Source organism: Podarcis liolepis, assembly GCF_965112155.1.
Source record: "Podarcis liolepis genome assembly, chromosome: 10".
Classification (NCBI taxonomy): domain Eukaryota; kingdom Metazoa; phylum Chordata; class Lepidosauria; order Squamata; family Lacertidae; genus Podarcis; species Podarcis liolepis.
Window position 1 is genome coordinate 53,776,110 of NC_139562.1, and position 26,593 is coordinate 53,802,702.

A 26,593-nucleotide genomic window follows, 5' to 3' on the forward strand; every position below is an offset into this window, starting at 1 on the left:
CAAATAAACTGTATCCATTCAGCATTTCCTTCCCTTGTTGGAAATGTATGTTGTAGTGTTGCTTGCCACTGAATCCCTTAAGCGGTGCAAGATTCCTGGGGTTCCAGGTTTCCTTTTGGAAATGAGGCACGGAAGACACTGTGGTGTCTTTTTGATATATGGTTTATTTACCCATATATGCACTCTGAGCCTACAATGGGGTCCACAGCATCAGCACCCCAAACGGGTCTTGTTTCCCCCCTAGCCACAAACACACATCAAACATTGCCCTCAAATGCTGCTCTAGACACTCCAGCTTGTTGCTTTTTTACTCCAGGTCACATCACTCCTAAACACTAAACTCTGGCTTTTGTCCTCCTCACTACCTGTGAGCTGAGGTAGGGGCGCCACTCATTTGCCATCTCCCACAGAGTCCCTTCCTTTGTTCTCCTTACACCTCTCACCAGGAGGCTAGCCAGGCTATTCCAAAAATTAGAAGCCTCGGTTAGATCTTAAAACTTGCTGGATCCAGGGATTACAAGAGTCTGCCACCCAGTTTAACATCTGAAATCCCAGAACAGTACTAACAACCACAGGTGCTTACAGATGGTTAAGCATTTTCTCAGATGAGGTAAAGGGTAAAGGGACCCCTGACCATTAGGTCCAGTCGTGACCGACTCTGGGGTTGTGGCGCTCATCTCGCTTTATTGGCCGAGGGAGCCGGTGTACAGCTTCTGGGTCATGTGGCCAGCATGACTAAGCCACTTCTGGGGAACCAGAGCAGCACATGGAAATGCCGTTTACCTTCCCACCAGAGAGGTACCTATTTATCTACTTGCACTTTGATGTGCTTTCAAACTGCTAGGTTGGCAGGAGCAGGCGCCGAGCAACGGGAGCTCACCCCATCGCAGGGATTCGAACCGCCGACCTTTTCTGATCGGCAAGTCCTAGGCTCTGTGGTTTAACCCACAGCGCCACCTGCGGTACTTCTTGACTCTTTTTAAACAATAGCACACAAAATATGAAAGCGAGCACTTAACTGTGAGGGGCTTGAAGCAGTGGCATAGTGTGGGTTGCCAGTGCCTGGGGTAGCGGGCGCATTCAACTGCCTAATGGCATCTGCGTCGCTCAGGAGAGTGTTGCTGCAGAGATAATAAAAGAAGAGTTGTCCCTTTGTCTGGAGAGCTCACTTCCTGGTCCGCATGGAGAAGCTGTTTTCAATGGAGCCCAGTGACAAAAGTGTGCAGCTGTATTAAGGCAGTAGCTGGTGTTGAAATTTTGCATCCCTAACAATTTTGCGCCCGGGGCAACCACCCCTGTGCCCCCCCCCACTACATTAGTGATTAAATTCCTTTGGTCTTATGTTGCAGTTTTGTGCAAACAATGCTGTCAGGTACTATATTCAGTTCATGATTGGCATACTTGGCCGTTGGCTCTCGTGAGTTGTCCCCTCATTCTCAATAAGGTTTTAAAATGTAGCTATTTTAATGTTGCGAAAGTGGTTAGGGCAAGCGATACCCAGAGCAAGGAGGGCCTGTCGATTACCCAAGCATTCTGCCAGATGATGTCATTGCTCCTAGTCTGGAAAAGTCCCCTCTGTTCCCTCTCCATTGCACCACCGGTTGTTTGACAGAGGCTTTTTTGGGTGTGTTCCACCAGGTTTCTAATATACTTAATATGTTAACTTTTAGGAGCATTTCCTCCTTTGTGTGCCTCTTCCATGTGAGGAAGATGTCTGGAAGGTGGCAACACAAGAACAGGCCTTGTCTGTGGTGGCTCCCCATTTGGGGAATGCTCTCCCCAGGGAGGTTTGTCTTGGGCCATCATTAAATAATTTTAAATACCAGGTGGTGCTATTTTCAACCAGGTCTTTGACTGGTTTACATTTTACAGCCTTTTAAATGTGTCTGTGGCAAGGAGGGCTATTGTTTTGATGTTTTGTTGTACTAATAACTAATTAACTAACCAACTAACTAACTAACTAACTAACTAACTAAGCAAAGCTCCTCCAAATGTCATTTTCATGTGTCGTTTCCCCCTGTGACTCTTTAGTCTTTTTTTAACTTACTGCCTCACATGCTCTTGTAAAAATGCATCTTGAGAAATCCAGGTATATAGATACTTTCTGATTCCATAAGGAGTTGTGTGGTAAATAATTTGATTAATAATGGCCATGATCCAGCCCAGATAAACCACATTTACGTCCCAACACATGCTTATAGTGTCACATACTTCTTCCGAATTTAGAACAACTCTATGCCTCAGATCAGTACGGTATTTCTTTATGGATAGGTAGTCACTAACACCTGAGAATTTAGCCAAAGAGTAAATGGGCATTTCATTTCAGTCTATATAGTCCGGTCCTCTGCTGAGTTAAGCTTGAGCTACTGTTTGTATTTGGGTGGCGCTGTGGGTAAAAGCCTCAGCGCCTAGGGCTTGCCGATCAAAGGGTCGGCGGTTCGAATCCCAGCGGCGGGGTGCGCTCCCGTTGTTCGGTCCCAGCGCCTGCCAACCTAGCAGTTCGAAAGCACCCTCGGGTGCAAGTAGATAAATAGAGGTACCGCTTACTAGCGGGAAGGTAAACGGCGTTTCCGTGTGCGGCTCTGGCTCGCCAGAGCAGCGATGTCACGCTGGCCACGTGACCCGGAAGTGTCTCCGGACAGCGCTGGCCCCCGGCCTCTTGAGTGAGATGGGCGCACAACCCTAGAGTCTGTCAAGACTGGCCCGTACGGGCAGGGGTACCTTTACCTTTTTACTGTTTGTATTTATCTTGCTAATACACGTTTGGCTTCATTTGCTAATTCATACTAACCGATTTAACGGCCATGCTAACAACATGGGATAAAGATAGTATAAACGATAAATCCTTATACCTCAGTCTGTAAACCATCCTCTAATTGAAGATTATTTCATAAATGATATTTTCAGGAATATAGTTGCTGAAAGCCAGCGTGGGATTTCCTGGATATATCCAGAATAGCAAATGTAGCATAAGTGAGTGGTCTCCCTGTACGTTTGTGGCATAATACTGCATTCAGGCAATGTTCTCCATTGGGCATAACCTGCCCTGTTCTCTGGCAGGAAGGGGGTGTTATTGAAGTCCTTGACTTTGAGGTTTCAATCAGGAAGCATGAGAGAGAGGTGCTTTATGTTTAATACTTCGTTTCCGCCATCCAAAAAGGGAGCCTGCATATCGTCCCTGTGGGAATACATGTTGCTCTCCTCACACTGGGGAATGGAGAAGCCCAGTTAGCATCCAGCTTGTCAGTCTAGGCTCTTGGTTGTTCCTTTCTGGCTGTGCCCATACCTGCCCCACACTTGAAGTCATGTATGCTATCAGGTGTGTGACAGCGTTTGTGGGAAGTAACAACAACAACAACATTAGATGTTGTCAGGGGCTGGACTGAGGAGGAATGGTGGGGGCCGCCCCCCCTTCCTTGAACCTTCTCAAGAACAGGAGACCAGTATAGATTTAGAACAGTGGTTTGCAGAAGGGCACAGTTCAGAGGCTGCATAGGGGAGAAGCTGGGAAATATTGGAAGAGGAACAACAGGAAGAAGCTGCAGCAGGGGAGAGACAGCTAACAGACTCAGTGTTTTGGAAAGCATTCCTGGACATGCCCTCCCCCCAGGACCAGGCGTGCATTGAGGGTAGTAGAACAGAGCTCAGAGGGAGAAAGCTCAGATTAGCTAACACAGGGGTGACGTAGAATAGGGGAGACGTAGGGGGGTGGGACTTTACTTGGAAGCAAGGCCATTATTTAGGGAAGGCTGCATTCCTTCGTTGCTTTCTGTGAATTATTGAATAAATTGTTTCGTAATACAGTGGTAAATCAGGTTAAGTACTTAATTCGATCCGGAGGTCCATTCTTAACCTGAAACTGTTCTTAACATGAAGCACCACTTTAGCTAATGGGGCCTCCTGCTGCCGCTGCACCGCCGGAGCACGATTTCTGTTCTCATCCTGAAGCAAAGTTCTTAACCCAAGGTACTATTCCTGGGTTAGCGGAGTCTGTAACCTGAAGCGTACGTAACCCGAGGTACCACTGTAACTTTTATCGTTTCTCTGATTCTTGGCTGTCACCGTGGGAGGGATCGGATTCCCCGAACCCTGACAGATCTGTTTTCTAAGGATTGCATAGTTACTTACCTCCTTGACATCTGATGGGAGGGCGTTGCACAGGGTGGGCGCCACTACCGAGAAGACCCTCTGTCTCGTTCCCTGTAACCTCACTTCTCACTGTGAGGGAGCCGCCAGAAGACCTTCGGAGCTGGACCTCAGTGTCTGGGCTGAATGACAGGGGTGGAGGCGCTCCTTCAGGTATACAGGGCCTTGGCCGTTTAGGACGTTATAGGCCAGCACCAACACTTTGAATTGTGCTTTGGACCCCTGGTGCGCCTAGTTAGGCCTGCGAGGTCAGAGGTTCCTCACTCCTGCTTGAGGGGCACGATTTCCATCCCAACAGGTTGGGATTTCTCAGAAAAGCCCCTGCCAGCTCAGTGGTTTAGCACATGCTTTCTATTTGAAAGATCCCAGCTTCAGCTGTGGAATGCCCAGTACAGATAATATAGAAAGCGAGATGGACCTATGGTCTGACTTAATATGGGGCACATTCCTAAGCTCCCTTTTTGAGGCGTTGCCTAAGAAACAAGAAAGTAACTTAAATTCATTTATACTTGCCATTTCAGCACTTGTCGCGCGCGGCAACATTCTGACTGCTATGCCGAGAAATAAAAGCGGTTGCTTTTATCCATCTCATACATTATCCAGCCACAGCCAATGTTTTGTTAAGAACTTCATACAAACTTTGTAGTGACTTTCCTTGGTGAGTTTTAAAAAAAAAATCAGATGCAGATTTGGTCACATTTTCAGTCTGTGTCAAATTTTGGTTTCAGCATCTTAAGAAAAGAATGTACTGTATTAAATAAGCATGTATTTATCCACAGCAGATATTGCCTTCCACAATTATATCTGCTTCTAAAATAGAATAAATAAATTCTCCCCCAAACCGTTACTATGGAATGAAATAACAAAGGTTCCTGTCAAGTCATTATGTCATATTGTTGTTTTTCCATGAATATGAATCCAATAATGAAGTCTTAACGTTATCAGTAAGCAAGCTAAAGTGAGGTACAGTAATAGTATCTAGTGAAATAACATTTTCATTTTTAAAAAAACCCCAAAAACTAAAACCAACATTTCTGTTTATGTCTGTCACAGTTTGAGTTAATTGTTTATTTACGCTATTGGTTCTGATTTTTCTTCTGGTGAAAATGTGCACAGTATTGCCTACAATATATACCTGTATAACTTCCCCAAAGTGGTCTAAAGTTACCTTAATTAATGTGGGTGAGTTTTCCTCATTAAAAACAACGTAAAATGCCCCATAAGTGGTATTTATGGAACCCTGCTTACGGAAAGTGGGAGATATCAAAGTTGTCGCCGGGGTCCCTTAGCCTGTCACGTCTACTTTCCCAGGGAAATTACATTTCTATTTTCCTTTGGCACTTCAGAAAAATATCCCCAAAATGTTCAATGCCTTTAATTTAATGAATGCAATATTTTAAATGGAATATATTGAAAATGTAAAGGAACCCTGCGTGCCTTTTTCCCAATATGATTAATATTTTATTTTTTAAGAAAAGCAAATTAAAGAAAAATCCCCAACCTAAGGTCAACAGTGCCTGTTTAAGGGAACTATCATATTCTATTCTCTTCAATGCCCTGTCTTTTTCGGAATATTAATGGGGGAAAGAGTGACAAGAATGACTTAGACGTACATGTCAGGAGAAAGGGTCAGCTCTTGGCAGTAGGTTGTTAATTCACATCCATTAATGAAATTTATCCTCCTTACTGCTCCTTCTCTCTCTCTCTCTCTCTTTAAATAAAAAGGTCCTTTTTTGAGAGAACATCATGGACTTTTCACAGAAACTGAGAAGGGCCACAGGGGCAGGCCGAGGTAAGAGACTGACAATCTTCAGGTGATTAAGGAGACTCAAAGGCTAGGTAGACCTACAAAATGAATAACTATGGACCCAGAACCATGCCATAAGGCTCAATGGCTTGTGATTTGCAAGTTGATAAGACAAGAAGATTAATAATGCTGCATGATAATGGCTGCTCCCTCTCAGCTGGGGAGATGGTAATGATCTGATATTGCTGTAGGAGCAGTTCAGTGTGCTGCAGAGAGGAGGGTGCGGATTCACTCATCCCAATTGGCCCCCAGGATATAGAGATTTTGAAAAATGGGAATGCAGTTACAATTTTAATTAGATATAAAGTTTTTAATAATTTTGCTGAAATGAGGACTTCAAAGAACATATTTTGCAGCATTCAGGCCCATAACTCCTGAGTGACAGTTTTGGTTAATTTGCAAGTTTTCAGATCAAACTTTGCCCCTGGCTCCATGCTGAGGGTAAAGTAAAATGTCAATTTCTTTCCTCAGTGATCTCAAGCATCTTATTTAGGCAGGTGTGCTGAATTCTCTTATTCGGGAGATGTTAGCGGAACAAAACTACTCATTAAAATATATGCTTCAGTGTGTGTGTTTTTTTTTATTGAAAAGAAAAAGAAGAAAAAAAAATTAGCCACATAAATAAAATCAGGAGTAATAAAGGGAATCAATCAGCAAGAAAGATGTACAGCAATATACAGCATAAAATTTTAAAGAAGAATCAGAGTAATATTGTATATGAAAGGTGATTAAATGTTAGCATATGATTATACTGCCATTGCATATTATTATCAAAGAATGTTTAATTTATACCCTTTTTTCAAATTATAGGTAGTTGTGCAAAAGGTTTTCTCTCTCCCCCCCCCCCCCCGTTCTAGACCTCCCACCCAAACCGGAAACCATTTATGCTGGAGATTTGAGGTCCTGAATTAATTACATTTGATATCCTAAGTACATTAGTTTTTTGGCAGCCTACAAGCACTAATAATGGAGAAGGGCTGTTGTCAGTCAATTGATAGTCGCGATTCCGCTCCTGCCTCCTCTGTTTTGCTTCCCAACTTGCAGGGAGAAAACAGCATCTGCCAGGCAGTGGGTTTAACAAGCATCCTCTCGTGAGAAGCACATTAAAACAAAACAGAAAGGAAAAGGTGCTACAACGCAGAAGCAAACACAGCAAATTGGTGGAAATAAGTTGCTTGTCATGCCTTATATATGGAAACGTTTCCTTGTTTGAGACACCACCTTGATGAGCAACCTGATGAGACTTTCTCTCTCTCTTTCTCTTTTTCTCCCTCTTTTGCTTCCCAGGGGTATATGTGATGTTACTTTGTTTTCAGCGCAAGACTGCTGAAGGAGCCCCTCTCGGTCGCCAGCAAAAGGGCCAGCTCCGCAAATCGTCTCCAAGGTCAGCGCCGTGGGATTTCCATTTGCTTCCTCGATGACAGTGTTGAAACGTCGGAACAATGGAACCTGACTGCTCAGAACTTCTCAGAGCATATACAGGTAGAAGTTTGCAAGTTTGGGATCATTTGAACTAGCGGTGTTAAAAGCAGCCTGAAATTAATCCGGACAACGAGCTTCATCTGTTATTTATGCTAGGTCTGACGCTTAGTGTCAGAAGCACTCCAAAGAATATTTAAACAGACCTTGAATAAAAAACACGCACAGGGAAGAATCGGTGTTGTCATCTCTGTAGGATGAATGTAGCGCGTTGCTATTCTGCATTTCCCCCCTCCCCCCATCACTTCTGCTCTTTTTGAAAATCTCCTTGGCACGCCAGATCACTTCCGCAAGCTCCTGCACGATGAAGTTCTTTCTGTGCTAAACATCACCTCGTAGGTAGTGAGCTCAGCGCCCTTTCTGGCGTGCCTCAGGAGACAACTAACTACAAAGCGAAGCATACAAGGTCTGGAGTCCACTAAGAGACACTTCACACACGGCCTTCGCCTGCCCCCACAGATTTTTCTGGGTAGGGGGAAATAGTTTTTAGAAAGACTTAATGTGTGAAGGAGGCACATGATTGTATGTGTTGGGGAGAGGTTGACTTCCAAAATGTGAACCACAGCAAAATATGATCACACATTTCCTCCCCATGAATTAACATATGCATATTGAATCCCCGCGACGGGGTGAGCTCCCATTGCTTGGTCCCTGCTCCTGCCAACCTAGCAGTTCGAAAGCACGTCAAAGTGCGAGTAGATTAATAGGTACCGCTCTGGCGGGAAGGTAGACGGCGTTTCCGTGCGCTGCTCTGGTTCGCCAGAAGTGGCTTAGTCATGCTGGCCACATGACCCGGAAGCTGTACGCCGGCTCCCTCGGCCAATAAAGCGAGATGAGCGCCGCAACCCCAGAGTCGGCCACGACTGGACCTAATGGTCAGGGGTCCCTTTACCTTTACTTTCTCCCTTCTCCCAGTGCTTTTCATGCATAGGGATAATGGCCGCATCATGGCCTCTCACTGACATGGGGGAGCCTTTCTTTGTGTCCGCACATTTTGCTTTATTCAGTGCTAGTTCAAATTGAAACAGCATTCACACTGTGGCAGCACAACTCAGAGAAGCAATGAGTGGGGACAGTGAGCAAGCCAGCAAGCCTAGCCATCTTTGAGCTTCGCTGTTGCCACCAAGTGGATATCTTTAGCCCTCAGTAGGGACGCTGGTGGTGCTGTGGTCTAAACCACTGAGCCTCTTGGGCTTGCCGATCGGAAGGTCGGCAGTTCAAATCCCTGTGACGAGGTGAGCTCCCGATGCTCTGTCCCAGCTGCTGCCGACCTAGCAGTTCAAAAGCACACCAGTGCAAGTAGATAAATAGGTACCACTGCGGTGGGAAGGTAAATGGCATTTCCGTGCGCTCTGGTTTCCGTCACGGTGTTCTGTTGCACCAGAAGCAGTTTAGTCATGCTGGCCACATGACCCAGAAAGCTGTCTGTGGACAAACGCCCACTCCCTCGGCCTGAAAGCGAGATGAGCGCCACACCCCATAGTCGTCTTTGACTGGACCTAACCATCCAGAGGTCCTTGGTTGCTTCTACCTCTGGTGTGTATTATTATTATTATTATTATTATTATTATTATTATTATTATTATTATTATTATTATAGCTAAGGTTTGAGCAATGCACCATACAAACAAAAATAAATAAAAATAACAGGAAAACACATCAGTGCTCAGTTCTGTTTTTTGAATCCTGTATCTTCCATAGCAAGGGTGTCTCCCCAATGTTGCTGGACTCCGACTCCTGTCATCCCTGACCATTGGCCATGCTGGATGTGCTTGATGGGAGTTGAATCCCAACAACATCTGGAGGGCCACAGTTTTCCTGTACCTGCACTACAGTCTGGCTGGCTGCTTTCAGTTCTGTCTTAAATAATTTTCTCCCTCTTCCAAATAAGTCTTGCTCAGAGGACTTGAAGCACTAGCTGAGCAGGACTTAAGTCTGCTATGTGTTCTGAAAATGTTGAGAGTGAGCTTGGAATGGAAGTAAGCCTAATGAAATCCCATGTCTCCCAGCTTAATTGATATCTTAAATGTTTATCTAACTGGGCTGGCATCCTATACCTTTCGGAATGAAATGTCATTGCACTCTAGTGATTATTGTGAGTGCAGCTGAGGTTTATTTTTCCTTCTGTGTATGTAGTCCTTTGGCTTCCATAGGCATGTGGGTGGTTCCATCACACAGTGTGCCAAGCCGAGGGGGCATGTAACCGAGAAGATCCATTTGGGGGGAACCAATCTTGGCCTCGCACAATATTGCGAAAGATTACCAAAGTCAGTCCCTGCCATAGGTGATAGTAGGCTTCAGCTGCCCATGCAGTCTACTGGATTGCAGGGTTAAGAACATAAGGAGATCCTGCTACATCAGGCCTGTGGACCAACTAGTTGCACATCCTGTTGTCACAGTGGCAAACAAGATGCCTATGGGAAACCCAATAGCAGGACCTGAATGCAACAGCGATTCTCCCTCCAGCAACTGTTAGTCTACCACCCACAGTGGAGGATTGTTTTTCTAATGGTTAATTGAATTCTTTATCCCCCTGCATTCCAAAACCTCTTCATTTGGTCTTTGATTTTAACTCGTGTGTCCACTTTATTTAACCCACCCATCTACCTTATTTTAGTATTATTTTTTTAAGGGCAGAAAAGAAGAGAGAGATCTATTCATAAGTAATATGAATCACCTCATACATTAAAAAAAGGACCAAATGTTCATCATGAATGATTAAAACAGCACGCAGCCATAATGCTTTGAAATCCAACAATATTTTGCACAGTATGTACATGTGGTTTATTAGGTGAAATTCAGTAAGGTGAGTGCTCTGTAGCACTTTTCTAGTCTGTTTTTGCAGCTGGATAATCCATCACATTCAGCTTTTCCCACTTCAACCAGTGCTTGTTATAACTCCTCATTTTGTGTCCAAGTGTTAAGATGATGGACAGCATTTGCTGATTCAAATTTATCTGTGCATTAAAGAGAGAGAGAGAGAGTTGGATATCAGCTTTCAGATGCCCAAGTTCTTTGCCCTTGTTGACGTGCTTCCCTTTCTGGTTTTGGCATTTATTCACATGAATTATTTTGTTAAAAATATAGAATTTATGAATTACTAGAACACAGGATGAAAATAACCATTTGTGCAACCATTTTATATATAGCCATTATATATAAAAACAATGAACTCTGTTCTCTGACTGTGGATCCTTATGTAGTCAAAATGGTTCCATCCCCCCAAACAAGAGGGAGGTATCAGTGGACTAAGGATACCCCAATGATTGCAGAAGTACTAAACAAAAATTATAGGGGGGGGGGGAATCCAGCTCATTAAAGACTGTGGATGTGAAGAGGCCATTGAATGTTTGCTTGCCATTTTGTTGGAGTGGACAAAATAGGGAAAGGTGGATGGAATGGCATATCCTGAAAGTGGGCACAGTTGGCTGGCTGAACAACAACATGACAATTTTTGTTGCAGGTCGAACAAGACCCCTTTCTTTGCTCATCAGTGTCTCAAGAATCAGCCCTACACTTTGCTGGACTCTGAACCAAAGGAATGGGTGAGCGATTTCAGTTGAACTCAACTCTTGCAGATGGCGCAGAACTCAAATTCCTCACTTTGTTCTCAGCGTCTCCACTCCCATCGTTCTGCCCGGACACTGAGGTCCAGCTCCGAGGGCCTTCTGGCAGTTCCCTCACTGCAAGAAGTGAGGTTACAGGGAACAAGGCAGAGGGCCCTGTGGCACGCCCTCCCACCAGATGTCAAGGAAATAAACCATCACCTGACTTTTAGAAGACATCTGAAGGCAACAGTGTATAGAGAATTTTTTAATGTTTGATGTTTTATTGTGTTTTTAATATTCTGTCGGGAGCCGCACAGAGTGGCTAGGGAAACCCAGTCAGATGGGCGGTGTATAATTAATAAGTTGTTGTTATCTTGCTCCAAGACTAGGTATATCCCTCCCCTAGTCTTCCTTTTACTGTGGCACATTGCTATTCTCCCTCTCTAGGCTTTTGGGTAGTTAGGGACTCTTTCAATCTTTAGGACTAAGTTGTGTGTATGCATTGAATGATTATTTGCTGCCTTTGTTACAATATTTGTAACCTTATTGTCTTAAGCAGCACCCATATACTTTGTCCCTTTCATCTCTGTGTAATAAACCAATCTTTTTTTCTATTTGCTGGTGTGGCAAGTTATTTAGTAGGCATGGGGCTTAAAGTATATACACACATTCTTAATGGACATAGATCCTGACTCTACTCAAAAGGTTCCATTCCTCCAAAGTCGAGATTCCTGCATTGCAGGACCAGAAGACCATTGGGTCTCTTCCAACTCTACAGTTCTATGATTCTGTGATTCTAAGAGGGAACACTGGGTCTCTGCATGTGATGGACATGTCTGTGACTTCAGATGTACATCTCCTAACACAATGCTGGGTATTTTTTACCGTGGCACAATGAAGTTATAAACACATGCAGGGCTTCCTTTGTGGTGCCAGTGTGGTGTAGTGGTTAAGAGCGGTGGACTCGTAATCTGGTGAACTGGGTTCAATTCCCTGCTCCTCCACATGCAGCTGCTGGGTGACCTTGGGCCAGTCACACTTATCTGAGGTCTCTCAGCCCCACTCACCTCACAGAGTGTTTGTTGTGGGGGAGGAAGGGAAAGGAGAATGTTAGCCGCTTTGAGACTCCTTAGGGTAGTGATAAAGCAGGATATCAAATCCAAACTCTTCTTCTTCTTCTTTGATGCGTTTGTTGCTGCAGGTTTGACACCCAGTGAGGCAACGAAAGAGTGCCATGGATCACCATCCTGTTTCAGCTCTTGTAGCAAAATGTCAGGAGTAGGTCAGCAATAAAAAACACTGGTGTCAGTGAAGTCAATGCAAAGTAACCAAAACAGCGCAGACCTAGTGATCACAGCAACTCTTCCCAGTAGGGTGGAATATAAAAAATGTTCTGAAAACGCTTTTTTTTAAAAAAAGTGTTTTTAAAAAATACAGTAGTACCTCGGGTTATGTACTTAATTCGTTCCAGAGGTCTGTTCTTAACCTGAAACTGTTCTTAACCTAAAGCACCACTTTAGCTAATGGGGCCTCCTGCTGCCTCCGAACCACCAGAGCACAATTTCTGTTCTCATCCTGAAGCAAAGTTCTTAACCTGAGCTACTATTTCTGGGTTAGCGGAGTCTGTAACCTGAAGCGTATGTAACCCAAGGTACCACTGTACATTGAATTTTCTATAAGGCTCACCATCGCCATCTAGTGTCACATTAGTATGTTGCACTTAAAATGTTTTATTTGCAGATATGTAGCTCAGTATCAGGTCTTGCTCCAAGGAGCCCGCTGCAACGAAAGAAGGTCCCAACTTTCCCACCGTTCTCTAAGACTCCTTCCCATATCAGCCTAAGACTCCAATTTATTTTCTTTCTTTGCTCCATCATCTTCATCTCTCTGTGTGTTCTGGGAGACCAGTGGGGAGGGAAGCTGGTCGCAGCAGGAGGGGGAGACTCCCTGGCTTCTTCAGCAGCCTATCTCAACTCTACCTCTTGACCACCTTCTTCTTCTGTCTCTGCTTCTGGGCTGCTCTTTGCCGCAGCCTCTTCCTGCTCAGTAAACGGTTACCTCTTCAGCTTCCGACACCTCTTCCTCTTCCCAGTTTTCCCCTTCTTCTCCCTCTGACTGCACATCATCATTCCAGCACCAATTCCCTGGCTTTGAGCCTTCTTCCCTTGGCGGTCTCCCAGCTGCTGCCTGCCTCCACTTCTGCATCCAGCCAGTCCCTGGCAGTCCTTGATTTGCAGTGCAAATCTCCATCATGTGCACAGAGCTCTCACCTGCGTGTGCATACTACTCCTTTCTGCCCTTAAGCAAGGAATTCTGCATCCAGTTTCATTACTGCTAAAGGAGGATTAGGCTGCAATCCTCTGGATGTTTTCCTGGGAGAAACATAGCTGAAATTAGAGTGCCTTTTAAATATATGTATATTTTTTAATCTTTATTGAAAGTTCAAAAAGTACATAATTATATGTGCACTAAACATAGTGAGATGTAAATAAAAGAGAGAAAAAGAGAAACAGAACCTGTGTAGAAGGGAAAATAAAGGGGGGAAGGAGGGGAAAACCCCCAAACTGTCTACTTTACAAGGCTGTTATTGTACTTCACCAGACCTTAATTTATTACAGTATTTGTAAGAATGGATTCCAAATACCATTGAATTTGTATGTGTTTGTATGCAAGTTGTTCATATGTTGCAAGATTATATAAGCCTTCAATCCAATCGTAGAAGGGAGCCACATTTTTGTTTTTCCAATTTATCAGGACTAGTCTTTTTTGCTGTGGTGAGGGCACAGAAAGTCCACTCGTGTTGTCCTTTTGTAAGGTCCCACATGCCGGGTATATAATTCAAGAGGATATTTTGCTCTGAAAAATGTAAGGTTGTTCCATACAGTTCTGGTGATAGTTTCAGTTGCCTTCTGCCAAAAACCATTCAATATAGGACAATGAAAAAAGTTTTCGAGAAGCATTTTTTAAGTAAATAATTTGAAATTACACAAATTTCGCAAATATGTCAATAATGGGTTCATGTTTTGTTTTGTTTTGCCTCACTGTATTGTAACACAAATGCTTGAGTAAGAATAGCCAAGGTGACTTATTTGTGCGGACAAGAGAAAGTATGTATGATCAAGTCAAAGCTAGCAGCAGCATCCATTTAATTCTCATTGATTTTGATGCCTTGTGTTAACTCTCTCCTATTGAAATCAGTGGCACCTAACTGTGTTTAATCCACTGCCTGGATCAGGCTCCCTTATCTTTAGATGCGTAGGGCTTGGGTGAAGAACGCATTTGCTTGGACCGCCGCATAACGTATTTCCATCAATAGTCATATGGAAAATGTGCACTTGTGGAAATGAACAAGCATAGAGGGGTAGTTTGAAAAATGCAGAGAATCATATAGAGTGGGAAAGGCCTTGCTGGATTGGGAAATAGAAAAAGAGCAAATTAATTCTTTTAATATATTTTAAAAGGCTTTGATGTTATTGTGAATGGGAAGACGGCCTGTTTTCCCTATGGGCTTCAGATAGCTGGCTGCCACAGGGGTGGAGTGGGTGATAAGTTCTAAAAACCTAGTTAAAACCCTTTCCCCCCCTTCTTAAGATATTTCTTGGCTTCATAAACATTTCTAGCTTCTTCTGTTATGCATGTTTTTCCTCAGTGCCTATAGATAAGAGCAAATTGAATAGCAGTGATTGTGCAAAGCTCTCTGTTTTATGTTGCAAAGGAAGTTTTCAGTGCATCTTTGAAAATTCCCTTCGGTGACAATACGCAGTCAGCATATATCCTTGTGGAAAAAAAGAAGAAAAGATGAAGGTATTAGCCAATCTGATCTATCTAAATATACCATCAGAACTGAGAAAATAATTTGTCATAAATAATGTATTTTTAAGTCATCATATTTTATTTCTTCCTAGAATTTCTCTCTCTTTTTGGCGATAGATTTAAATGAAGTAGAAACTCTCCAATGAGTGGATAGGTTCTTTGCTGTAGGTTGTCAAAACTTTTAAACATTCGTAACCTTGCTTTCTTGCTTTGGAAAAGGAGTTGCTTTTTTTAAAAAAAATGTTTCGGGTGTTTTTCTTTTTAAAGGAACTACTGTACTACCAACTTTCTGAAAATCAAGAACCTTCTCGCAAAGTCGTAAGAAATGATTGTGGAAGGCAAAGGCAGAGAAGCTGTGGCCCTTCAGACATTGTTGGACTCCTATCAGCCTCAACCAACATGGCTGATGGTCAGGGATGGTAAGAGTGGTAGTCCAACAGCATCTGGAGGGTCTTAGATACATTGGTTTGCAGCCCCTTTGAGGTCCCTTATTTTTGGCGGTTAAAGCTATGGTTTTCCCAGTAGTGATGTATGGAAGTGAGAGCTGGACCATAAAGAAGGCTGATCACCAAAGAATTGATGCTTTTGAATTATGGTACTGGAGGAGACTCTTGAGAGTCCCATGGACTGCAAGAAGATCAAACCGATCCATTCTTAAGGAAATCAGCCCTGAGTGCTCACTGGAAGGACAGATCCTGAAGCTGAGGCTCCAATACTTTGGCCGCCTCATGAGAAGAGAAGACTCCCTGGAAAAGACCCTGATGTTGGGAAAGATGGAGGGCACAAGGAGAAGGGGACAACAGAGGATGAGATGGTTGGACAGTGTTCTCGAAGCTACAAACATGAGTCTGACCAAACTGCGGGAGACAGTGGAAGACAGAAGTGCCTGGCGTGCTCTGGTCTATGGGGTCACAAAGAGTCGGACACGACTAAACAACAACAATATTTTTGGCGTAGGGGCTGGGCCCCTCCAGGCCTCAAAAGCATGGAGTTGAAGAGTGGAGCTGAGTGCGGCATGCCTCCAGCATCTGGCTCCTCCTCCTATGGCGGGGAAGGAGGGTCAAAACAGCCTCCCACCAAGAAGAGGTGGAAGAGTAGGAGCCGCCGGCCATCGAGCCGTATAGCTACCACATTTGGGTCCGCCCCTGGCTCCTCCAGACTTCCTGAGGTCATGTTGTGATGTCACACGTGTGATGTTGCCCCTCCCCAACAACAGTTGCCTTCACAAGCTGTCACCTCTGTTGGGTTCCATCCAGCTAGATAATTGCATGCGGAGAACAACGTCTGCAACTGCAATGGGACTTCCCATTCCCCTCCTCCCCTAAATCTGCCCTAGGGTTTCCTCTAACCCAACAGAGAACATCTGTAGGTGCTGCAGGCAGCACACAAGGGGAGGAGAGGCAGTTGTGTTGCACTTGTCAAAGTCATTCCATGCACACAATGATTTATTACTACTACTACTGTTTATTAGATTTATATACCGCCCCTTTATCAAAAGATCTCGGGACAGTTCACAGGATAAACCTGATTTAGCTGGCTACATCCCATTGTGACTATTAACCTCTATTCTCTGTCGATTGTAACCCTTCTCAAACAGCTCCAAAGACAGCTCTTTGTGTGCTGATGAGGTCATGTTTCCGTTTCTGGAAAATGTAGCCACTGATGCTGGCTGACATACACAAAAACAAGACTTTTAGCACTGCCCTATGTGTTCAGAGCAACAAGCATCACTTTGGGGTTTTTAGTTGCTGTAACACCCCATCAACGAAGTGAGAATGAGGACTAAATTGCTGACAAGAGATCTCACCCAAAGTCAGATTGCCGGTTTTCTTAATGCGGGCTTCAAGACGCTCACATTAGAACCAGGTGATGCAGCTGAAACTCAGGCACTGAGTCTGCACTGAGGGCCATGTGGAAAATATATATGAGAACTGAACGGAGAGAACAAAATTGCACATCCATAGAAGCCTATACAAATTTTACCCACTATGACGCTGTCTCCCTTCAAATTTGACAAGTCTTGATTCAAGACCTTGCAGATACTCCTGGTATAGGTGGCAGTGGCTGCTTACACAGGCAACAGTTACGTGGTAGGCCCCAATCCCGCGGCAGCAATGCTGGGCAGGATGGCTGGCAGTTGGGGATTCCCCTGTCTGCTTTGGTTGCCAGACTTTCGTGTCTATCCGGTTTTGAATTTCAGACAATTCGGCCAAGCCGGGTGGGCGTATCCTGACTGTCCCCTGATGATAAAAGCTGGTTGTGCCTGACTCTTGTCATACCTCAGCCCTCCAGCAGAAAGCTGAGAGGGATATGCCATATTTTTCGCCCTATAGGACGCACTTTTTCCCCTCCAAAAATGAAGGGGAAATGTGCCTGCGTCTTATGGGCCGAATGCAGGCTTTCGCTGAAGCCTGGAGAGCGAGGGGGGTCAGTGCGCACCGACCCCTCTTGCTCTCCAGGCTTCAGGAAGCTATCCGCAAGCCCTCTCTATGGCTTGCGGATAGCAGCCTGTTCTGGGGTCGGGGGAAGCTCGGGCTTCCCCCGCACCTGGGGGGGAAGTAAATTTTTTTTTTATTTCCCCCCCAAAAAACTAGGTGCGCCCTATGGGGTGAAAAATACACTGTGTGTGTGTGTGTGTGTGTGTGTGTGTACACACACACACACACACACACACATATACATATACACACCCAGTGCCTAAACCAAATCCCACCTACATCTGGAAAAAGATTAAGTTGTGGCCCATTTTTAAATCACAGAGTGATGTCTTGTCCAGTTTGTTCACCTTTCTTAGGTTACGCCTCATTCCAGGCCATGGTGGTCCTTGCAGCATCTCTCAACACCGCAGAGACCAGCACAGCCTAGCGGAAATCTGGACTGCCCTTTCCAACATCTCCTGACACCATGCACGCCAGCCTTCTGCTAGATTGTGCTGGCCCGGCCTGCATGGCATTGGAATACGTGTGTGACGTCATGCAATGCCCGATGGCTCTCCCATTCTCGGGGGCAACCCAGTACCTATGCTGTCTTAAAGGAAAACTTTCCCTATGAAATATACTTGGAGTTGAGAGTGGATTTCATGCTCTTTATTCAGCTCATAGCGGTGAGGAGGAATGGAAGTTCCTCCAGAATGTCTGCTTTATATACATTATTTACACAATGGGCCCCACGTGATGGGCTAATTCCGGGATTCTCCTTTAGGCCAATCAGGTTGTGGATTCACTTCTAGCCGGAGCTGGATTGGGTGGCTCCTGTGGACCAATCAGACTGCTACATTCTGGGTCCTATTCTAGGACCAATCAGACTGCTGCATTCTGAATCCTATTGTTCTAGGACCAATCAGACTGCTGCATTCAACTCAGTACATAACACCCTAGAAGCCCCAAAACCCTGAAGCCAGCATTATTCCTCACCCCTCCCATACCTCTGCATGTAGGTGAAGTATTGTGGTAGACCTGAATCTACTACTCTTGAGAAATGGCTCATGTTCGTTGTGTGGTGGTCTCATTGCACCATATATTTCCCCAGTTTTCTTGCAAATGTAAAGATACACTTTCAAATTCCCTTATACTTCATCATATTTTGCACATCCCTCTTTTTTTAAAAAAATCCAGCTTTTATAATATCAGCATACTTGGGAATGCATGAAAACCAATTTCCTACCAAGTAACTCAGAAAGATCTTAAAAGCTGATACCGTTTCCAAGTACAAAGATACCATTTGGGTAAATTATCAATGTTTAACACTTAGGAGACACACAAAAATGACTTGTTTGTATTGAGTTAACATAATCTGCCATATTAATTGTTTTCTCCTTTTTTGTCAAAATGCTGCTAATTGTGATCCACTTATCGCCTTTGTTCAAAGCAAAGAATTTTAATTACCTTTGGAAAATGTAATTAATAATAATTACATTATTACAACTGCACAACATTAATTGCAATTACATTACAATAAAGGAATCGAGCTCCATTTGGAAAATGTACAAGTCACTCTAACGAGCTTAAGGCATGACTGAAAATGGTATTTCGCATCGGAATAAAAAGCTCACATTCCTTGCAATTCTATCACTGATATTTTTTCACAAAATGACAAATGGCCTCTTGTGTTGCAAACTAGGGAGAGTTGGGTTAGGTCTCTGCTTCTATGTGCAAAATGGCTTCTTATTAGACTCCATGCATTGTGTCTCTGTGCAATGAGAGGGGGAAATTGTGCATTTTCTCTGACCACTGGTTGTAGCGTGTTATTTTTTTTTTTTTACCCCACCATTAACCCAAATAACTTATCAGGGTTGGGGTGGCTAATCTATGACCCTCCAGATATTGTTGGACTCCATCAGCCCCAGCTAGCACAGCCATCAGTAGCAGACAGCATTGTGGAGTGTAGGCACTTACCTGACTTCCTGGCAGGTGAGTCTCTGCTGCTTATGGGGAGGGGCAAAGTGATGGGCAGGCTGGTGCGGTGCAAACACTGCATCAAAGCCAATCCATCACTTCTGCCAGTGTATTCACACCCCACGCTGTGTGCAAACCTTTGAGTGCTCCAGTCCTCTTCATCAGATAGTGTATTCAGAGCTACGTTGAATAACTGTGGTGCCGAGGCAAAAGCATGTTTCTCATCAGTATTTAAATATATATATATTTGATTCTGTATGCTTCTCATCCATACAAAAATATGATGTTGATTTAGTTTTGATTTTTTTTGAAGGGTGAAATGAACACATTTCAATTTTAATGAAAATGATAAAACTTACTTTCCAGTTGCCTCTTGACTGTCTGTTTTTAAGGGAGGAATTCAAGTGCACACAGGAAATGTAGGTATGTTCAATTAAAGTGGATTTTTAAAAAAATGGACTTTTTGCTGTTAGGAAAGTGACAAGGAAAGTGACAAGGAGTGTGGGATAAATGAACAATTAATGGGAAGATACCTATATAACCACCATGCAAGCAATTCAGGGTGAATGTTCACTGTCATATAACCTATGCACAAATGATTCAGAATGAATGCTCAGTGAAGACCAGCTATAGTCTAACCTTCTGTAAGCTTTGTGGAAGCAAATTAGGATGAATGCTCATTAAATGGGTAGCCCTGTCACAGAAGAATCAAAACCGTGTTGCAAGTGAGAGAAGAATCCAAATGCGAGACAACAAGATCCTGATACTTGTATTCATGTGGGTTAAAACTGTGTCCAGAAACAAATACTGAATCTTCTTTACACACCTATGTACTTATTGGTTGGCAGGGAAAAAATTAGACAATGTAATAGATGCAAGCTAATTGAAATGATTATGAATGGTATGTTCTTTCAGTATCACTAGATTTTGCAACTAATTTAAAATTCAACGGAATAATATGAAGTCTTTTAGTACTTAATTAAACTTTTGTAATGCCTGTTTTACCAAGATGAATAAAATGCATAAATTGCATGAGGTGACATCTAATGCACACAAAAAAGAGAAATGTAAAAAAAAGGGGGGGGGAATGGAACAGTGGGTACATTAAACCGATCCTTAATAATTGAAACCAATTTAATCATTTGAGATTATTTTATTCTAGCTGACGTAATACTGTAGCAGTTTTATTCTAATTATAACCTGTTTCATTTTACTCTGCCTTTCTAGTTAATTATTACAGTCAATTTGTAAAATGACATGGTTCCACATTTGCATAGGTCACTATTAAATAAATGAATAGCTGAAATTACTGTAGCATTGAAGTGTCAACTTTGGTAGAAGTCAAGAGGACTTCAAATGTTCTTCTAACACCCCTTAATGTGTTAATGACCACTATTAAACTGCAATTAAAAGGCCAGGGGAAAAAATGCATGAAACAGTTAATAGAAAAATAGCAGAGACACAATTAAAATGCTTCAGGTTTTTTTTTTTTTTTTTTTGGCTGATACAAAATAAAGTGATATGCTCAAAGAAGTATAGTATGAATCTATGCTTAATACATGACAGAGCTGACAGTTTAATGATAACAAATCATAGGCTGCCTTTTTGGGGAGCATTACACGTCAGTTTAACATTAACATCACCAGTAAACAAGACAATGTGGTGATTTTACCTTGTATTTAAATTACTACTTATTATGGCACTAAATAATAGCTTTAAATAACCTGTGTCCAGAGCAATGATATACTGTGTGTGGGTGATAAAGAGAAAGATGATTACTGAAAGCGACATGAAAAGTTTTCTTCCGTGCCGAAGAAAGGAGATATGCACGTTTCACTCTGCGGTGCAGCTGAAAGGCATTTCCAGACGATTCTCTGGGTCCAGAAAGAGATCCATATTCACAGCAGCCTTTTCCTGCACTGTAGCAGTTTTATTCTAATTATAACCTGTTTCCGCATGCATCATGCTCCTGAGCTTCTGAGCCACATTCAGCTGACTGGATTTATCTTTCCAGAACTTATGAAAGGAGCTGCACACCTAAGTGTCATGGTGTGTGCAGTTTGGAATACTGTACAACTCCAAACATCCATGACCGTAAACATATTGGCATTGGGAGTTGACCGACATTTAGACGGCCATAGACTCCCCACCACTGTCGAAATGTCTGTGAACTCCAAATCCCATCATTGCCAGCCAACATGGCCACGGTCTGGGATGTTGGGAGTTGTACAGTCAAACCTCGATTCCTAAATGCCTCTGTTATTGTACATTTTTGGCTCCCAAATGCCGAAAACCCAGATGTGAATGCCCTGCTTTTCAAACATTTTTCGGAAGCCAAATGTCTGACATGGCTTCTGCTTGAGTGCAAGAAGCTCTTGCAACCAATCGGAAGCTGCGCCTCGGTTGTCGAACGTTTTGGAAGTCGAACGGTCTTCCGGAACGGATTACATTTGACAACTGAGGTTTGACAACAATATTGCGAGGGTCTCAGGCCTGCCATTCTTGGAATATGGTCATGTGAATGTCACAGGCAGCCAATGGCACGTGTGGTAGCTGTGCCTGCACAATTTTTTTGACACTTTAAAATACTTAAGGTTTTGCATTTATTCTCTGAAGCCGAGCCGTCCCCTGCTATGCCAGATCATCAGGATGCTTCCTTCCACATGAAATAGTTTAGTCCGTTTTTTAAAAGGTAGCAAACATTTGTCAATGCTATTCTGTGCTCTGCTTCTCCACTATAGGGAAGTTTTAAATGTTTGATGCTTTACTGCGTTTGATGTTTTAGTTTGTTGGAAGCTGCCCAGAGCGGCTGGGGCAAGCGCCATTTTGTGGTGCCAAAATGTACTGGGGCAGCCCTGTCCTGTGGACAGGACTATCTGTAATGTTATCTTCAGTACAGGACAGAGAGAACCTTCATCTCCAGAAGGCGTATAGCTGGCTATACCTGGCTGACAGGAGATCCAAATGAAAACATAATTAAATACCAATAAATAAGTACTCAATAAGTAAAACATACTTGCAGACCCTCCAAGTATCCTTACTTTCCAGGGACAATCCCAGATTTACAGAAGCTGTCCCACTTTCTGATTTGATCCTGCTTTTCCTTAGGGCGTCCCTATTTTCATCAAATAAATGTTGGAAGATATCGAATTACGCGATCCCAGAGCCGAGGAGATAAGTAAGTATACAACCTTTAGAAGACATCTGAAGGCAGCCCTATATAAGGAAGTTTTTTAAAAAATGTTTAATGTTTTATTATGCTGTTATATATGTTCGAAGTTGCCCAGAGTGTCTGGGGCAACCCAGTCAGATGGGCGGGGTATAAATAATAAAATTATTATTATCATGGAACAGGTCCCCCCTGTTTTCATCGGATAAATGTTGGAGGGTATGTACCTATGTGATTGTTAGTACCTTTCATGAGTGGAAGGAGAGAAAACCTCTTTTGGTTAAGGTAGACTGTGCCCTAAATTATTTAATAATGCCGTATACTGGTTCTGCCGGCATAAAGCTAACGTATTTGAACCAGTCATTTCTTTAATATTTTGGGAGTGACTTTAGGTAGCCATAACTGTTGTGGGGAAGGGACACCCAGAGTGCCGAAGCAACCATCATCATAATCAGTGTAAAGTTGAGAAATATGTAGATCTATTTAAAGCAGGGCTGACAGTTGTTGAGCATTGTGATGTATCATCTTGACATGAACTGAATGAGGTAGATTAGTGACTGACACTAGCAGTGTCAGAATTTACATTGCTGCACATACAAACTCTATGTAAATCTACTATTAGCCGCACTCCCAGTAAGCAGTGATGAGTAATGAGGTAAAAATTGACAATGTCAATAGTCATAAGCCCTCACAGGCAGGATAATGAACTGTACTGTGTGTGTGTGTGTGTGTGTGTGTGGACATGTTCACACAAGCGCACACATTTGTGTGTGGTTTATGAAACTTTAATTGCAGCATCTTTCATAATTGTTCCATTACACACAGCAACAAATATGTGAACTGAAAGGCAATGCCGTTTTAGTTAAAGTAAGCAGGGCTTGTAATTTATAAATGGGCACATAGACACACACACAGATACACCAAATCCAAATTTCATTCCATAGAAATCTACATGATTTACTCAAGGATGGATTTTATAAATTAAGTACATTGGTCTGTGCTTCCTTTGCTTCCATGATTCTGTCTGTCTGTTCCCCCCCCCCCCCCAAACAATGCCCTGCTTCCTGTTCCAGTAGTGGTCATTCAAATGCTTTCCCCTGCCTCAAATCTATAATGCAGCTTCCTAAATTCAGCGTACTCTACCTCACAGGGCTGTTGCGCAGATATAGAAGGAAGTATAAAATGTCTGCAGAAGAAGACTTCCTGCTTGTATCAGTGGCATCAAATGTTGGTTTCTTTAACTAGAGCGATGCATCTTTGCACTATGAATGGCTGTGCTTTTCCTTCTGCCCCTGCCTCCTTTCAAAGTACAGCTGCAAAGCTTCAACCAAATCTTAATCTTGTCTGGTTATTGCATGTTTTAGATACATAAATTCCATTTGCTTTCAACCAAACTTATTCCCAGATTAGTGTGCACAGCAGATTGATTCCTAAAAGGTGTCGTATTGTGCCTGTAGCCACTGGGCATCAGAGACTGTGGACAGCGGAGTGACCTGCTTCCATTTTGAAAATGGTTTTTCTTTTGTTTACTTTTTACCAGAGCTATTTTTCTAGAAAGAGAGGTGCTGGAACTCACTACGAATGCCTCCTTTGTTCTCTTATAATGCAATGGAGCCAACCTGAGAGGTGCCGGGACTGATTTCCAGTGAGTTCTGACTGGGAAAAAAAGCCTACCTTTTTACTATTGAACTTTTCCAGGTGAAACAGTATGGAAAAGCAGTCTATTTCCCCTAATTCGTCAGGGAAAAACCCCTGCTCTTTAACTTCTCAGAGTTATGCCCCAGCAGCAAAACCACTGAGATAACTGGTAGGAATTTTAAATGTTATAGGATGATTTTTATTTATTTAATAATTTAATTGAGTTAAAATTATTGTTTGGTTTTATACACCTACCGTATTTTTCGCCCTTTAGGACGCACTTTTTCCCCTCCAAAAATGAAGGGGAAATGTGTGTGCGTCCTATGGGGCGAATGCAGGCTTTCGCTGAAGCCTGGAGAGCGAGAGGGGTCGGTGCACGCACCTTCGCCAGCGCTCTCTGAGCCTTTCTGGGGGCTGGGTGTTGGGGAAGGTCGGGCTTCCCCCAGCCCCGCAAGCTCCGGGAGCCACTCTGGCTCCCATTCTGGGAGCTGGGGTCGGGGGAAGCTCGGGCTTCCCCCGCCCCAGCCCCGCGCCTGGGGGAAAAAATAATTCCCCCCCCTTTATTTCCCCCCCAAAAATCTAGGTGCGTCCTATGGGCCAGTGCGTCCTATAGGGCGGAAAATATGGTACTTTATAAAGTAACTTTAAACATAGTGGGGCTGCCCATATTTAAGCCCTTCTACCCCTTACAAGAAAGCTAAGGCCACAATCTTGCACCGACTTACCTGGAAGTAAGCCCCCTAAAACACAAATCAGCTTGCTTCTGAGGCAGCATGCATACTGTTATAATGTAAGCTGACCTTTCTCTGAATTCTTAAAGCGTACCCAAACTTCAGCTCCTCTACATCAAGAGAAAAGACTAAGCCTCTTTGCAAAGTTTTCACATTTTGTATTTGACATATTTGGGGAAGAGGGGATTCTTTGACATGCACCCACACTTCTTGGGTAGCAGCATTTTCAGAAAGTAACTCCAAGGGAGTACAGTGGTACCTCGGGTTAAGAACTTAATTCGTTCCGGAGGTCAGTTCTTAACCTGTAACTGTTCTTAACCTGAGGTACCACTTTAGCTAATGGCGCCTCCTGCTGCCGCTGTGTCGCCAGAGCACGATTTCTGTTCTCATCCTGGGGCAAAGTTCTTAACCCGAGGTACTATTTCTGAGTTAGCGGAGTCTGTAACCTGAAGCGTATGTAACCTGAAGTGTATGTAACCCAAGGTACCACTATAATAATAATAATACACACCAGAGGTAGAAGCAGCCAAGGACCCCTGGACGGTTAAGTCCAATCAAAGGCGACTGTGGGGTTGCGGCACTCATCTTGCTTTCAGGCCGAGGGAGCCGCCGTTTGTCCACAGACAGCTTTCCGGGTCATGTGGCCAGCAGGACTAAACTGCTTCTGGTGTAACAGAACACTGTGACGGAAACCAGAGCACATGGAAACGCCATTTACCTTCCCACCACAGTGGTACCTATTTATCTACAAACTGCTAGGTTGGCAGGAGCTGGGACAGAGCGTAGTCTGTAACTTGAAGCATCTGTAACTTGAAGCGTCTGTAGCCTGAAGCATCTGTAACCCGAGGTACCACTGATGAACCTGCCACAGGAAATAAGTATCTTGGTTGCTTGGGTTGGGGTGGGGAGAATAGGGCAGGAAATGAGTCAGAAGCAGGGAAGATGCACTTGAGGGGAGGCGAAAACATCAGTTCTTTAGGACCCTGGGGGTTTCTGTGGTATGGTGTCAAAAGACCTCCCTTGTCAATTATGGCTCTGCCTTCCCTCACTGGTTAAAAACCTGGAAAGGCAGGAGCATCCAGGCTGGTTCATATTGCAGAAATGTGCCTGCACATTTTGTTCATAATTTTCATTCTTATTTTTAAATAAGAAGATAGATCTCACGAGTCTGATCCACTTTGCAGGCATGCACCATAGTTCAATTGCTCAATCCAATCTGGTCATGGTCAGACCATTGTTCTGTTCTTGTGCCTGCTATTAGTTTACTTAATACGGGTAGGGGTGGCGCTGTGGTCTAAACCACTGAGCCTCTTGGGCTTGCCAATCAGAAGGTTCGCAGTTCAAATCCCTGCGATGCGGTGAGCTCCCCTTGCTCTGTCGCAGCTCTTCCCAACCTAGCAGTTCAAAAGCACACCAGTACAAGTAGATAAATAGGTACCGCTGTAGCGGGAAGGTAAATGGCGTTTCCATGCGCTCTGGTTTCCGTTGCACCAGAAGAGGTGTAGTCATGCTTGCCACATGACCTGGAAAACTGTCTGCAGACAAACACCGGCTCCCTTGGCCTGAAAGCGAGATGAGCACCGCAACCCCATAGTCGCCTTTGACTGGACTTAACCATTCAGGGGTCCTTTACCTTTTTTTTTTACCTACCTTTACTTGATATTTCCCCTCCTTTCTTTCCTTTATAAACCAAAGTTTCCTAATGTAGCAATTTTTTTTTTTTTAAAATTAAACTGCAAAATGCTTTCCTTTAACCTGCCAGTGATATAATGTGCCACCTTGGATCAATTATCTATATGCTAAATAAAGTTTAATTTTAATTCAATTCTCTTAAATACATGCAGCACTAGAGTGCACCACAATAGGTG

The 26,593-nt window shown here is 43.6% G+C and overlaps 2 protein-coding genes across 2 annotated transcripts in view; one reads left to right on the forward strand and one right to left on the reverse strand.

Annotated features, from left to right (window-relative positions):
- Positions 1-7,385, forward strand: part of LOC310687920 (uncharacterized protein) — a 71,177-nt gene extending 63,792 nt beyond the window's left edge. The window contains exons 13-15 of the mRNA XM_083463879.1: positions 4,668-4,804; positions 5,872-5,938; positions 7,241-7,385. The gene's annotated coding sequence lies outside the window, so the exon portion shown is untranslated. The remainder of the gene's footprint in view (positions 1-4,667; positions 4,805-5,871; positions 5,939-7,240) is intronic.
- Positions 1-26,593, reverse strand: part of TFEC (transcription factor EC) — a 380,439-nt gene that overhangs the window by 75,701 nt on the left and 278,145 nt on the right. The window lies entirely within an intron of this gene.